The sequence below is a fragment of the Armigeres subalbatus genome, chromosome 3 (genome assembly GCF_024139115.2).
Source record: "Armigeres subalbatus isolate Guangzhou_Male chromosome 3, GZ_Asu_2, whole genome shotgun sequence".
Taxonomy (NCBI): Eukaryota; Metazoa; Arthropoda; class Insecta; order Diptera; family Culicidae; genus Armigeres; species Armigeres subalbatus.
The window spans coordinates 15,167,817-15,181,334 of NC_085141.1; positions in this window are offsets into that span (position 1 = coordinate 15,167,817).

Here is a 13,518-nt window from a genome sequence, read left to right on the forward strand (position 1 = left end):
ATGTTTGACAGATGATGGTCACTTTTCCTAACGATGTTCAATTGAAAATGTGTTGGGGGTTCGATTTGCATGTTGCTCGATTTCCGTGTCCGCTGGAAATGTGTTCAAATCTGTAACGAATACCGCGAAACTATGAAAAGAAAAATAACTTTCAATGCTACTTGAAACGTATTTATTTCAATAGTTTTTCACATATTCAGTTCTTTATATTTCACAATTGAATCGATCGATTTGATTTTATCTTTCACAAAACTCTTTTAACAGTGAATCGAGCTCCTGACCACGATGTGTTGAAGGCTTAAGTAAAGAGTTCTGTTTCACCTAAATTTAATCTCCATAAATCAGCAAGACAACCTATGCCGCCGTGCCAGCACGGTACAAAATCCATTCTGCAGGTAGCCAACAGCAGCAGTGCCTGACTTCAACTCAATTGAGAATACATATTTATACAATTACCGGTTAATTAGAAAGAAAGTGTTTTTCCTGCGGGTATCCTCGCACTCTACTTCTCCGATAAGCCCCGTCCAATGGAAGTGCGAGCGACCAGGACCGAAAAAATAGCATAAATTAATTTACCGCTGAGATACTGGCGCTGGTTCTGTTGCACCAAGACCCAGCCCACCTTCAGAATACACCTCAAGATGATGACAACCCGCATCCTTCTCACTCGCTCTCCCCGTCCACAGCAGCCAGAATTTCGGAGTTAATTCTGTTTTAATTTTTGCCACTCAACCCTTTGCCCCATGCGAAATACAGCAAGCGATGCCGCTTCGCTTGCAGCTTCTTGGAATTGAAACCGGAAAATCCTCACAAATCTCCGGCATCGGTTTCCGGAGGCGGAGTTAGCCCGTTTGCTCGGGTTCAGTTTGCATTTTCATATAATTCACAATTATCTCATTGCTCGAATGGAGAAACTAATTGTGGTTTATGTGTGAATGACGGCACTGCAATTTAGGGTGCAGCATCGTGTCCTAATTTTTCCTGAAATTATGCTTTATAAACAATTAAAAATTATGAAATTGTAGATCTTTTTACTACAAATTATTAAATGATACTCGGCGATTTGACAGTTTGTACTTACAATCATTTATTTAGTTAATTAGTTGGATGCATATTTTATATGTAATTTTTTTACAAAATTTAATAGAAATATGCGAAAATTTTAGAAGAGATTTACAAAATTTTACAATAGTTCACGGCATTTTATAAAATTTTACGAAAGTTTACGAAAACATTGTTTTTAGTTCAACAAAATAGTTTCAATTGGTTTTATAAAATAATGCAAACGTTTGAAAAATTTAACAAATTTTAAAAAAGTTTACAAAATTTTACAGCTTTCAAAAATTTGACAAAATATTACAAATTTTACAAAATTTCACAAACTTCATAAAATTGTGAACTTTTTTTTAAATTTACAAAATTAGACATTTTTTTGAAAATTAACAAAATCTTACAAAATTATACAAAAGTTAACAAAATTCAATTAAATTCCACAAAATGTTACAAAATTTTACCACAAAGCCTTACGTGATCTAAAATCTAAAAAAAAAATTGTTAGTAAAATTAACGAAATTTAACAAATTTGTAAAAAAAAATGGTTACATAAAAATATGCAAAATTTACAAAGTTATACAATATTCTGCTAAATTTAACAAAAGTTCATGACATTTTTTGATAGCATCACATTTTATGGAATTTAACAAAGTTTTACAAGTTCTACAAAAAAGAAAAAAACTTTACAAATTTGTTTCTAATTTTACAACATTTTACAAGAAGAGAAGCCTTACAAAAATGTATAAAACTTTGCGGACATGTTGATTAAATTTCAAAATTTCAGTTTTTTTTTTAATTTTTACAAAAATTTATGAAATTTACACATTTTCACAAAAAAAATATATGAGGAATTTTTCTAAGTTTCCACAAAGATTCCATAAATGTCACTAATTTTTTCCAAATTTTACTAAATTCTACAAAAGTTTACAGAATTCAAAAAAAAAAAAAAATAAACAAAATTGTACTTGTTGAGTAGAAATTTTACTAAATTCAACAAATGTTAACAAATGTTTACAAAATAGCTAAAAAAAATTCAAAATATCAAAACTTTTATCAAATCCTACGAAAAAAATTTCATATTTTTCCAACTCCACAAATCCAACTAACTAAACTAACTAAACTGTCTAAACTAACTAAACTAACTAAACTAACTAAACTAACTAAACTAACTGAACTAACTAAACTAACTAAACTAACTAAACTAACTAAACTAACTAAACTAACTAAAGTAACTAAACTAACTAAACCAACTAAACCAACCTAACCTACTAAAACAACCTAACCTACTAAACCAACCAAACCAACCAAACCAACTAAACCAACCAAACCAACCAAACCAACTAAACCAACCAAACCAACCAAACCAACCAAACCAACCAAACCAACCAAACCAACCAAACCAACCAAACCAACCAAACCAACTAAACCAACCAAACCAACCAAACCAACCAAACCAACCAAACCAACCAAACCAACCAAACCAACCAAACCAACCAAACCAACCAAACCAACTAAACCAACCAAACCAACCAAACCAACCAAACCAACCAAACCAACCAAACCAACCAAACCAACCAAACCAACCAAACCAACCAAACCAACCAAACCAACCAAACCAACCAAACCAACCAAACCAACCAAACCAACCAAACCAACCAAACCAACTAAACCAACCAAACCAACCAAACCAACCAAACCAACTAAACCAACCAAACCAACCAAACCAACCAAACCAACTAAACCAACCAAACCAACCAAACCAACCAAACCAACCAAACCAACTAAACCAACTAAACCAACCAAACCAACCAAACCAACCAAACCAACTAAACCAACTAAACCAACCAAACCAACTAAACCAACTAAACCAACCAAACCAACTAAACCAACTAAACCAACTAAACCAACTAAACCAACTAAACCAACTAAACCAACTAAACCAACTAAACCAACTAAACCAACTAAACCAACTAAACCAACTAAACCAACTAAAATAACTAAACTAACTAAACTAACTAAACTAACTAAACTAACTAAACTAACTAAACTAACTAAACTAACTAAACTAACTAAACTAACTAAACTAACTAAACTAACTAAACTAACTAAACTAACTAAACTAACTAAACTAACTAAACTAACTAAACTAACTAAACTAAATTTACTTCCTTGACCTGACTGAAATAAATATTGTAAAAGTTTTGCGTGCTCTATTCGATAAACTATTAAACTATCTAACAAAATATTACAAAATGAAAACGAACGAAAAAAGTGGAGAAATTTCACAAAGCTTTAATTTGACATTTTTCACAACATGTTATAAAATAAACCAAATTTTACAAAATGTCACAAAATATTACATTGGGTCGATATACCAATCAGCACCATCCTTGAGAATAACGATTATTGAAAAAAAAATAAATAAAACACTGTTAGTGGCGTTGATATGTCAAACGAAAAGTTTATCTTCCTACTTCTTAGAATAAATGTGAAAACCGCATTAAAATTCATGATAGTCCCATCCATAATAGGAACGCCTCTACCAGTTGCGGCATTAAACTTAAGTTTGGTTATTATGGCAAATTCCTTTGTTTTCTTATGGGATTGGCCATAATGGCCCCACTAACGCGACAACTGGTACAAAGGACGTCAAAAATTAGGCAAAATTAGTTTTTACATAATTCTAGAGGAAATAAAAGTGTTATAGTGTCATTTGAATTAGGTTCATTAATCAGAGTATGCTTTGGGGTGATATGATGTGCCACTTGATGTACAATACACTAGGACGACAACTGGTGTTTTAACTACGACTGGTACATCTACCCCATATTAACGAATTTGAACAAGTTTCTACAAAATTTACTAAAAATTTACAAGTGATTACAAAATTTAACAAAACTTTACAAAATTTTTTACAAAACTTCACAAAATTTTCTAAAGTTTTAATAAAATTTTACAGCTTTTGCAAAATTAAGCAAAGTTTACAAGGCTTACTTTTCTGGGAGTTCATCACTTCAAGGTTTACTTTTTTAATTCAGCAAATTAAAAAAAAACAAATTTTGCGAATTTTAACAGATTTCTTTCTTTCTTAAAAAAATACTTTTTAAATTGAAAAAATGTTACAAAAACTGTTATTCTGTGAAAAAAATACAAAATTCTGTACAAAATTACAAAAATTTACAAATTTTACAATAAAACACTATATTTTACAAAATTGTACATTTGTTCTAAAAAAATAACAATCCAAAAAAATTACGAAATTTAATCAAATTTTACGAATTTCAACAAAATGAAATTAGCAAAAATGAATTTGAAAATTTGAAAAACTAGCAAAAAAATGAAATTCTACTAAATTTCTTTACACTCTACACCAAATTTCACAAAACAACAAAAAGAACAAAATTCAAAATTTTGAAAATTTTAAAAAATATTTCAAAATTTTTCAAAATTTCAATTTTTGTCCAAAATACTAAAACAAAATTTTCAAGTTTTACCAACTACACAACATTTTACAAATTTTGATAAAATTTTACTGCTTTAGCATAATTCTCGCTTAACTTTTCAAAAGGACCTAAGTAACATTTTTTTCATGAATTAATTTGAATAGCGCAATCAACAAACAACATGAAAGCTTTTGATTTCAGTACTCAAATTAATTCATGAAAAAAATGTTACTTAGGTCCTTTTGAAAAGTTAAGCGAGAATTCAACAATGTTTTACAAAACCGACATTTTTTAAATTTCGCAAAATAAAAAAGCTAGATTTTACAGAATTTTACAAAGCTTTATAAAATTTACAAAATTTTACAGAATTCTACATAACTTTACAGAATTTTTCACAATTTTACAAAATTTAACAAAATTGTACAAAATTTTACAAAATTTTACAAAATTTAACAAAATTTAACAAAATTTAACAAAATTTTACAAAATTTAACAAAATTTAACAAAATTTTACAAAATTTTACAAAATTTTACAAAATTTTACAAAATTTTACAAAATTTTACAAAATTTTACAAAATTTTACAAAATTTTAGAAAATTTTACAAAATTTTACAGAATTTCACAGAATGTTACAAAGTTTTACAAAATTTTACAAAATTTTACAAAATTTTACAAAATTTTACAAAATTTTACAAAATTTTACAAAATTTTACAAAATTTTACAAAATTTTACAAAATTTTACAAAATTTTACAAAATTTTACAAAATTTTACAAAATTTTACGAAATTTTACGAAATTTTACAAAATTTACCAAAATTTTACAAAATTTTACAAAATTTTACAAAATTTTACAAAATTTTACAAAATTTTACAAAATTTTACAAAATTTTACAAAATTTTACAAAATTTTACAAAATTTTACAAAATTTTACAAAATTTTACAAAATTTTACAAAATTTTACAAAATTTTACAAAATTTTACAAAATTTTACAAAATTTTACAAAATTTTACAAAATTTTACAAATTTTACAAAATTTTACAAAATTTTGCAAAATGAGTTTTGTGTTGAACTTAATGTAAAATTTAAAAAAAAAAACACACAAAATAAAGACATAAAAAAAAACTAAGACATAAAAAAAAACTAAAAAACAAAAAACTAATTTTTGCTGAAACCGGGCTATTTGCACGAGTTTATTAGGGTTCCGAGTTTAATTTTTATAAAAGCTGAGCCCCTCGTTAGCCATACGTGAAATCACTTTTTATCACCCTCACCCTCGATTTTTGTCAATTCTTGACTCACCAAAACTGTTAAAACTCCAACATTTCTCAACCAATCTTAGAGACCATCATATAGTTGGAAAGGGGAAAAACTGGCTCAAAATCAGTTTTGTCCTACACTCAGGGCAAAAAAATCTGCTCTTTGATTTTACTCCATCTAAACGATGTTATAGTCTTAACTAAGTATATTCAACTAATATAGGGATATTTGAATTTTATAAATGTCATATCAAACTGTCAAAAAAATTCACGTCAGAGCCACAGGAGCACGCGCGCTGAAAATACACTCCAGTGTGTTTTCAGTGCGCGCGCTCCTGTCGCTTTGGCGTGCATTTTTTTGACAGTTTGACATGACATTTAGAAAATTCAAATATCCCTATATTAGTTAAATATACTTAGTAGGGTGGCTCAAAAAACACAACTGCAATTAACTGTTTTTGGATGTTTCTGCATACATTTTTGCATATAAACTTCCAACGATTTTAGCACCGCCCAAACATTGACCGATTTGGCTAAAATTTTGTCCAGAGCATTAAGGCATCAAATAGAACCGAGTAAGAGGGGTAAGAGTTTTTCCCATACTAATTTGAGCCACCCTAATACTTAGTTAAGACTATAAAATAGTTTAGATGGAGTAAAATCAAAGAGCAGAATTTTTTACCCTGAGTGTAGGACAACACCGCTCAAAACTTTTGTGCCTTCCAATTAAAATACTGTTGCAGATATGCTCTTCATTTTAAAAATATATTTGGCGTAGAATAATGGTCCTTAAAAAATATTTAGGTAATAATACACCTGAGATTTTTGGACGCAAAGCACAATATAAGCTATGTTTTCAATAGATGTATTATCGGTGGTTACGAACCCAGCGGAAAAAAAGAATTCAAAAAATTCTATGATGGCGGCCAAATTTAATATGACTACCTCTATTTTTACTATTGACAAATTTCGCGCCAACCCTTCTAGGCGGCTAGCAGCACCATCTCAGAATCAAATGAAACTTGGAGGGCATAATAATATGGTATTTCCAAGCCACTCTGCATACTTACCCAAGTAACCATGAAGCTATATATGCTTGTAAAAAACACAGCCCGAAAAGTTGACTTAAAGTGGAAAAGGGCAATTATAAGACCGAATTAATGGTTCATTACTTTGACATGTTGAAATGAAGCATCAGTAATGCATCGCTGCATTCGCAATGCTGATTTAGAGTATCGTTGTCTGACAGTTGATAAATAAATGCAACTTCACATCGTTAAAACTGATCTAATGCAATTAGCATTTAGCATGTCGATTTATGATTGATATATGTGCAATATTGTAATGCTTGGTGTTACTTGGGTAGTTTTTCAAAATTGTCAAGAGTAACATTTGATGAGGGCCTAACTTTTTCATTGATTTTTTAAATCGATGTAACTCTAAAATTACTTCAGAACTTCAAAAAAGTGTTGTATGGCGAACTGTCGTGAAATTCCCAGAAGTTTTTTGATAAAATATCCAAAAAATAAAAAACCGATTTCAACACCGAAAAAATTAGTTAAAAAAATTAAAATCGATATTACAAAAACAACTCATCTCAGAAATCGATAAAAAAATTCTGCGGATAGGTATTTTAATTATCTAACTTCTCTGGGAATAATGTTCCTGTGACATATTTAAGAAATAAAAGTTTTTCTAACCAAATTTTTTTCATGTCCATATTGAGTGAAAATTTATCAGCGTGTTTTATGCCTACAGCGCCAATTATGGGTTCAGCAGCCTTTTATCAACCAACGACACATTTTAGACGTATAATAATTTGTTTAGGAATCTATTTTGCATTTAGATAATTAAAATACCTATCCGCAGAAAAAATTTCATCGATTTCTGAGATGAGGTTTTTTTGTGACTTTGATTTTGATTTTTAAAACTTTTTTTTTTTTCAGTGTAGAAATTGGTGTTTTATTTTTTTGATATTTTTCCAAAAAACTGCTGGGAATTTCACGACAGTCCGCCATACAACACGTTACGTACGTCTTGTCATTTTAGAGTTACATCGATTTTAAAATCATTAATGAAAAAAAATTAGGCCCTCATCAAATGTTACTCTTGACAATTTTTGAAAAACTAAGTATGCAGAGTGGCTTAGAAATACCCTATCTTAATGTCCACCAAGTTTCATTCGATTCTGAGATGGTGCTACCAACCGCTGGTCGAGTTGGCGCGAAATTCGTCTTGCAAATTGAGGACACAATTTTCTTCTTTCCAACGATATGCTGATCTCTAAGATCGGTTGAAAAATGTTGAAGTTATGATAGTTTTGGTGAGTAAAGAATTAACAAAAATCGAAGGGTCCATACGAGTGATTTCGCGCATAACTAACGAGGGGTTCATCTTTTATAAAATTTAACTCGGATTCATTATATACTCGCCGGAAGCTTTCGAATGATCATAAATTTAGGCATTTTTAAGAACCTCGTGCAAATAGTGGCCCGGTCTCAGCGAGAATTACTCAAACATTTTGCAAAATCACAATTTCTACAAAATTTCACAATTTCCACAAAATTTTACAAAATTCTACCAAATTTCAAAATTTTCAGGAACATCGTCTTCGACCACCTAATATGAGACAACGGACAGGATACATAATACCCAGTGAACCAGTGGAGAATTTTTCGATCACGAAAAGTTTTCTCCTTACCAGGGCGGGAATCGAACCCACACTCCATAGCACATGTGCTTAGGCGATTGACGTCGCTAACCGCACGGCCACGAAGCCCTCCAACGTTGAACAAATTTTTACAAATTTTGTCAAATTTGCAAAATGAAAACGTACAAAACCATATAGGAACTTTTCAAAGTTTTACAAGAAATTCAGAATTTTCCAAAAATTTCAATTTTGCAAAAATTTACAAATTGTTCACAAACTTCACAAAATATTATTCTATGAAATTAATCAACATCTTACAAAATTTAAGTAAAACTTTTAAAAATTTATGATTTTTTACAAAATTTGGTTTTTAATATTTAAAACCTTTACAAAGTTTCACAAAATTTACAAATGGCCATAAGATCTGTCAAATCAACTGTGAACAAAATTTTAGAATCTCAATAATCACATTATTTCTTAAAATTGAGCCCAATTTTCCATGCAGATTAACATGATTCAATGTCCTACTAACACAGTTTTAGAATATAGATGTTGGCGACGATTTTGAAGGTGCCTAAAATTGGTCGGGGCGTTTTGTTATCAAGGAAACAATCAATACTTTTCAATGAAAAAAATTGAAATGAATTACAAAATCTTTCAAATTCGTATAACATTTTGCAAAATTTTACAATTTCTACAAAGTTTCAAAAAATTTAACAACATTTTACAAAATTTAACAAAATTGAACAAAATTTTACCAAATTTAACAAAGTTTTACAAACTTCTACAAAATTTTAAAAATTCCACAAAATTTCACAATTATTCTTAAGTTAAAAACTTGACTAAATTTTACAAAATTCCACAAATTTTTACAAAGTGTATTTTGCATTTTTTTTTCCAATTTAAGAAAAAGCTGAATAAAAATTCACAAATTTTAACAAAATTCTACAAAATTTTACAAAACTTTAAAAAAATTACAAATTTTTACAAAATTTCACAAAATTTTACAAAGTTTCAACAAAATTTTGAAAAAGATACAAGAATTACATTTTTTTAAATTAACAATACCTTACAAAATTTTTTTTTTAAATTAACGAAACTTTAATAAATTTTTCAAAATTTTTAAGAAACTTTACAAGGTGTAGGGTAACGATGGTATTTTGGGCATCTGAATATATTTTGGACTTTTGGCTATATTTTGTTTATTTAATTACATAAATGTGATTAGGAAAGAGGCCAAAGAGACACATGATTCCTATTTATTTGAAGAAAGCTAAGTCGAAAAACACGCAAATATAACCAAAAGTCCAAAATATATTCAGATGTCCAAAATACATCTTTTACACTATTTTACATTTTATTTAAAAAATTTACAAAATTTAACAAAATTTGACAAAATTTTACAAAAATTTACAAAAATTTACAAAAAATTACAAAATTTTACAAAATTCCACAAAATTTTAAAAAATTCAACAAAATTTTACAAAAATATTTAAAATTTAACAATACTTTGCCAAATTTAGCAAAATTCCACAAAGTTTTACAATTTTTTTTATTTGACCAAGTTTCAAAAAATTAACAAAATTTACAAAAGTTCCACCAAATTTTAAGATATTCTACAAAATTTAACGAAATTCTACATAATTTTTTCAAAATATTACAAAATTTTGAAGAATTTCAATTAATTTTTCATTTTTTTCAATTTTATATTACATAATTTGACCAAATTTTGCAAAATATTACATAGCTGAACATTTTCTTTTCTTAAGCATGAGCATGATTGACCGCCCACGGTTGCTACTCCGTTATTGCCAGATCAGCTGTAATTACACAGAAAACCAACAGATGATGTTTGGGACTAACATCATCTTTAATGTGTAAAAACTGGTGACCCAAAATTAAGCAATACCAGCGCCGGCCGTGTCCGAATGCAGGTCAATTAGGGAGGGGGCAGGAAATTGTTGACGTGATACTCGCTTTTTCTTTTTTTTTTTTTTTTTTCCTTTTCGACTGTTTATAAACGCTTTAATTGAAGCCGATGAGTCATCTGCACTTCCACGAGAAATCACTGGGATGTTGGATATATTGGGTACGAAATGTAGCAGGGTTCGTTTTGGTAAACGGTTTGCCGGGTGAAGCGTGTAGTCATCAAGGCTAAGCAAAAACACAATCAAGCGCGCACTAATTAAATTACTTACCGACCGCACAAAGCAGAACAAAGATCCGATGATCAAAGTTCGATCGAAGCATAACAAAAACACTATCGAACGCGCGCCAAATAATTTGCTTTACGACCAATTGAATAAGACAATCCGGACTTCACGAACATTCTTTGCACATTACAGAAACACGACTGCGTAAAGCGGAACAAAATAATCTGGACTCCGCAAAAATTCTGGGTCCTTACGAAAATACGATCAAACGCGCACTCTATTATATAATTCACTATTTTATAAAGAATAGAAACGAGTATTTGACTCATTTCCAGTTCTAGCAGTGCTAGAACATATGGTAAATTACACATTTTGAATACAGTTCATACTACGCTAGAAAAACGTCATAGAGAAAGAAATTTTGAGCGATAGATATAATATATGAAACATTTGTAGATAATGGGGTTATATGAGATTTCGGAAGACACACAAAAGAATAAAAAATCCTTAATTTCTAACACGTTGCAGAATTATCGTTTTTTTGCAATCAAAATTAGTGAAACTAGGGCCAGTAGTTAGTACCATAAAAGTTTTAGTTCTAACAGATTGTCATGAGAATTTAAAGTTAGCTAGCCGGAAACCAAAACTATTGAAAAACTGAATCAACATAATTTAGGCATGCCTTACAGTAACAAAATGCATGATTTTTTCTACTACGGATCATCTATCTATCATCTCTATTTAATTACTGAATTGCCATTTTTGACCTTATCCAACTACACTCAAACAGCATATGTCAGATTCTTCCACAATTTCGTATAGGAATACACCGAAATCCGTACAAATATTATCTAATGCCTTACAATGTTACAAGCTTTTTTTGCTATTTACTTATTTAAGCTTAGATTCCTCCAGTAGCCTTGCGCGCAAAAGCGTAGGAATGCTAATCCGGAGATGGTGAGTATGACTCTCTGTCCGGTCTAGGATGTTTTCGGGTTGGAAACCCTCTCGACACCCCGGGCACTGCACCCGCCATACAAGATATACACTCATGCAATGGCGGGAATTGGCGGGAATCAATTAATAACTGAGGAAATGCTAACAGAGTACTAAGCTGAAAAACAGGCCAAGCTACAGTTGGAATGTAGAGCCATTGAAGAAGCAGCTTACATTGTTACATTGTTTCACAATCTCTCACATACAGGGGATGGACAAAATAATTAGGATAGGCAAATTTTGGGTAAAATTAAATGTGTTGTAACTATCTTAGTTTTCATCCGATTTTGACAATTCAGGCATGCCCGAACTAGAAAATTAATCCAGTTTGACGGTATGTCCATGGAACCGATCATGGCCACCGGGTTCCGGAGATATTCCGGGTTTTTCGGAGGTAGGTTAAAAATCGTAAATTTGAGGTGGATATTAGGAGAAGTTGTGGTTAAAAATTGAATAATATTAGTAATCACAAATGAAGTAGGGCTCTTGCTGATTGGAACCATATATTGAGATTTGGAATCGGACCAGAATCAAGTGAGATATGGCCATTTCTTTATAATCGGTTCCAATCGATACTTATCAAAGGAATCAGGCCACAAATTCTTTTGAATCTCGCTTTTTCATAGGTCGTCCACTATAATTTTATTCTAGAAGGCCTCTAATGTGTCAAGAATGAAAAACCAATTGAATAAACGGATCCTGGAGTCGCTGGGATGTCCCCAGAACCTGTGAATGGAGACATTTAAATTTTAGCACCAAAATCAGTCATTCGACGGCTCTTTTTCATGGTTTTCGATCAGGAAGCGAAGTATGAATATAAAATGGTCAATTGACGGTTCTGACCGCTTCCAGGACCTACAGATTGGCCTGGGGAACCTGTGGAAGGGACATTTATGTTTAGCACCAAACCCAGTAATTCGAAGGCTCTTATTTCATGGTTTGCGATCAGGAAGCGAAGTATGAATATGAAATGGTCCATTACCGGCTCTGGCCGATTCCAGGATCTACGGGTTGGCCCCGAGGAACCTGTGGAAGGGGACATTTTAGTTTTAGCACCAAAACCAGCCATTCGACAGCTCTTCATTCATGGTTATCGATCAGGAAGCGAAGTACGAAAATAAAATAGACCATTGACGGCTCTGATCGCTTCCACGTCCCACGGATTGCCCCCGGGGAACCTGTGGAAGGGAACATATTAGTTTTAGCACTAAAATCAGTTATTAGACGGCTCTTTTTATAGGTTTTCGATCAGGAAGCAAAGTATAAATATAAAAGGACCATTGAAAGCTTTGACCGCTGCCGGGACCTACTGGTTGCCCCTGAGGAACCTATGGAAGGGGACATTTTAGTTTTTATACCAAAATCAATCATTCGACGAAGAGCTGTAGAATGATTGATTTTAGTGTAAGCAATATAAGCAAAGTATGAATATAAAATTGACCATTGATGACTCTGACCGCTCTCAGGAACTACAGATTCCCCCCGGAAAACCAGTGAAAATAAACATTTAAGTTGCAGCACCAAAACCAATAACTCGACGGCTTTTTTTTCGTGATTTTTGATCAGAAAGCGAAGAATGAGTATAAATTGGAGCATTAATGGATCTGACCGCTTCTAGGACTTACGGATTGCCCGCGGGGAACTGTGGAAAGGGACATTTTAGTTTTAGCACAAAAACAAATCATTGGACGGCTCTTTTTTCTTGGATTTCAATCAGAATGTGAAGTATGAACAAGAAATGGACCATTGACGGATCTGACCATTTACTGGACCTATGGATAGCTCACGGGGAACCTGCCTACTTCATACTTCGCTTCCTGATCCAAAGCCATAAAAAAGTCGTTGTACGACTAGCTTTGGTGCTAAAACTAAAATGTCCCCTTCCACAGGTTTCCTGGGCCAATCTGTAGGTCCAAAAAGCGGTCAGAGCCCTCAATGATCCCTTTATATTCATTTCTCGATT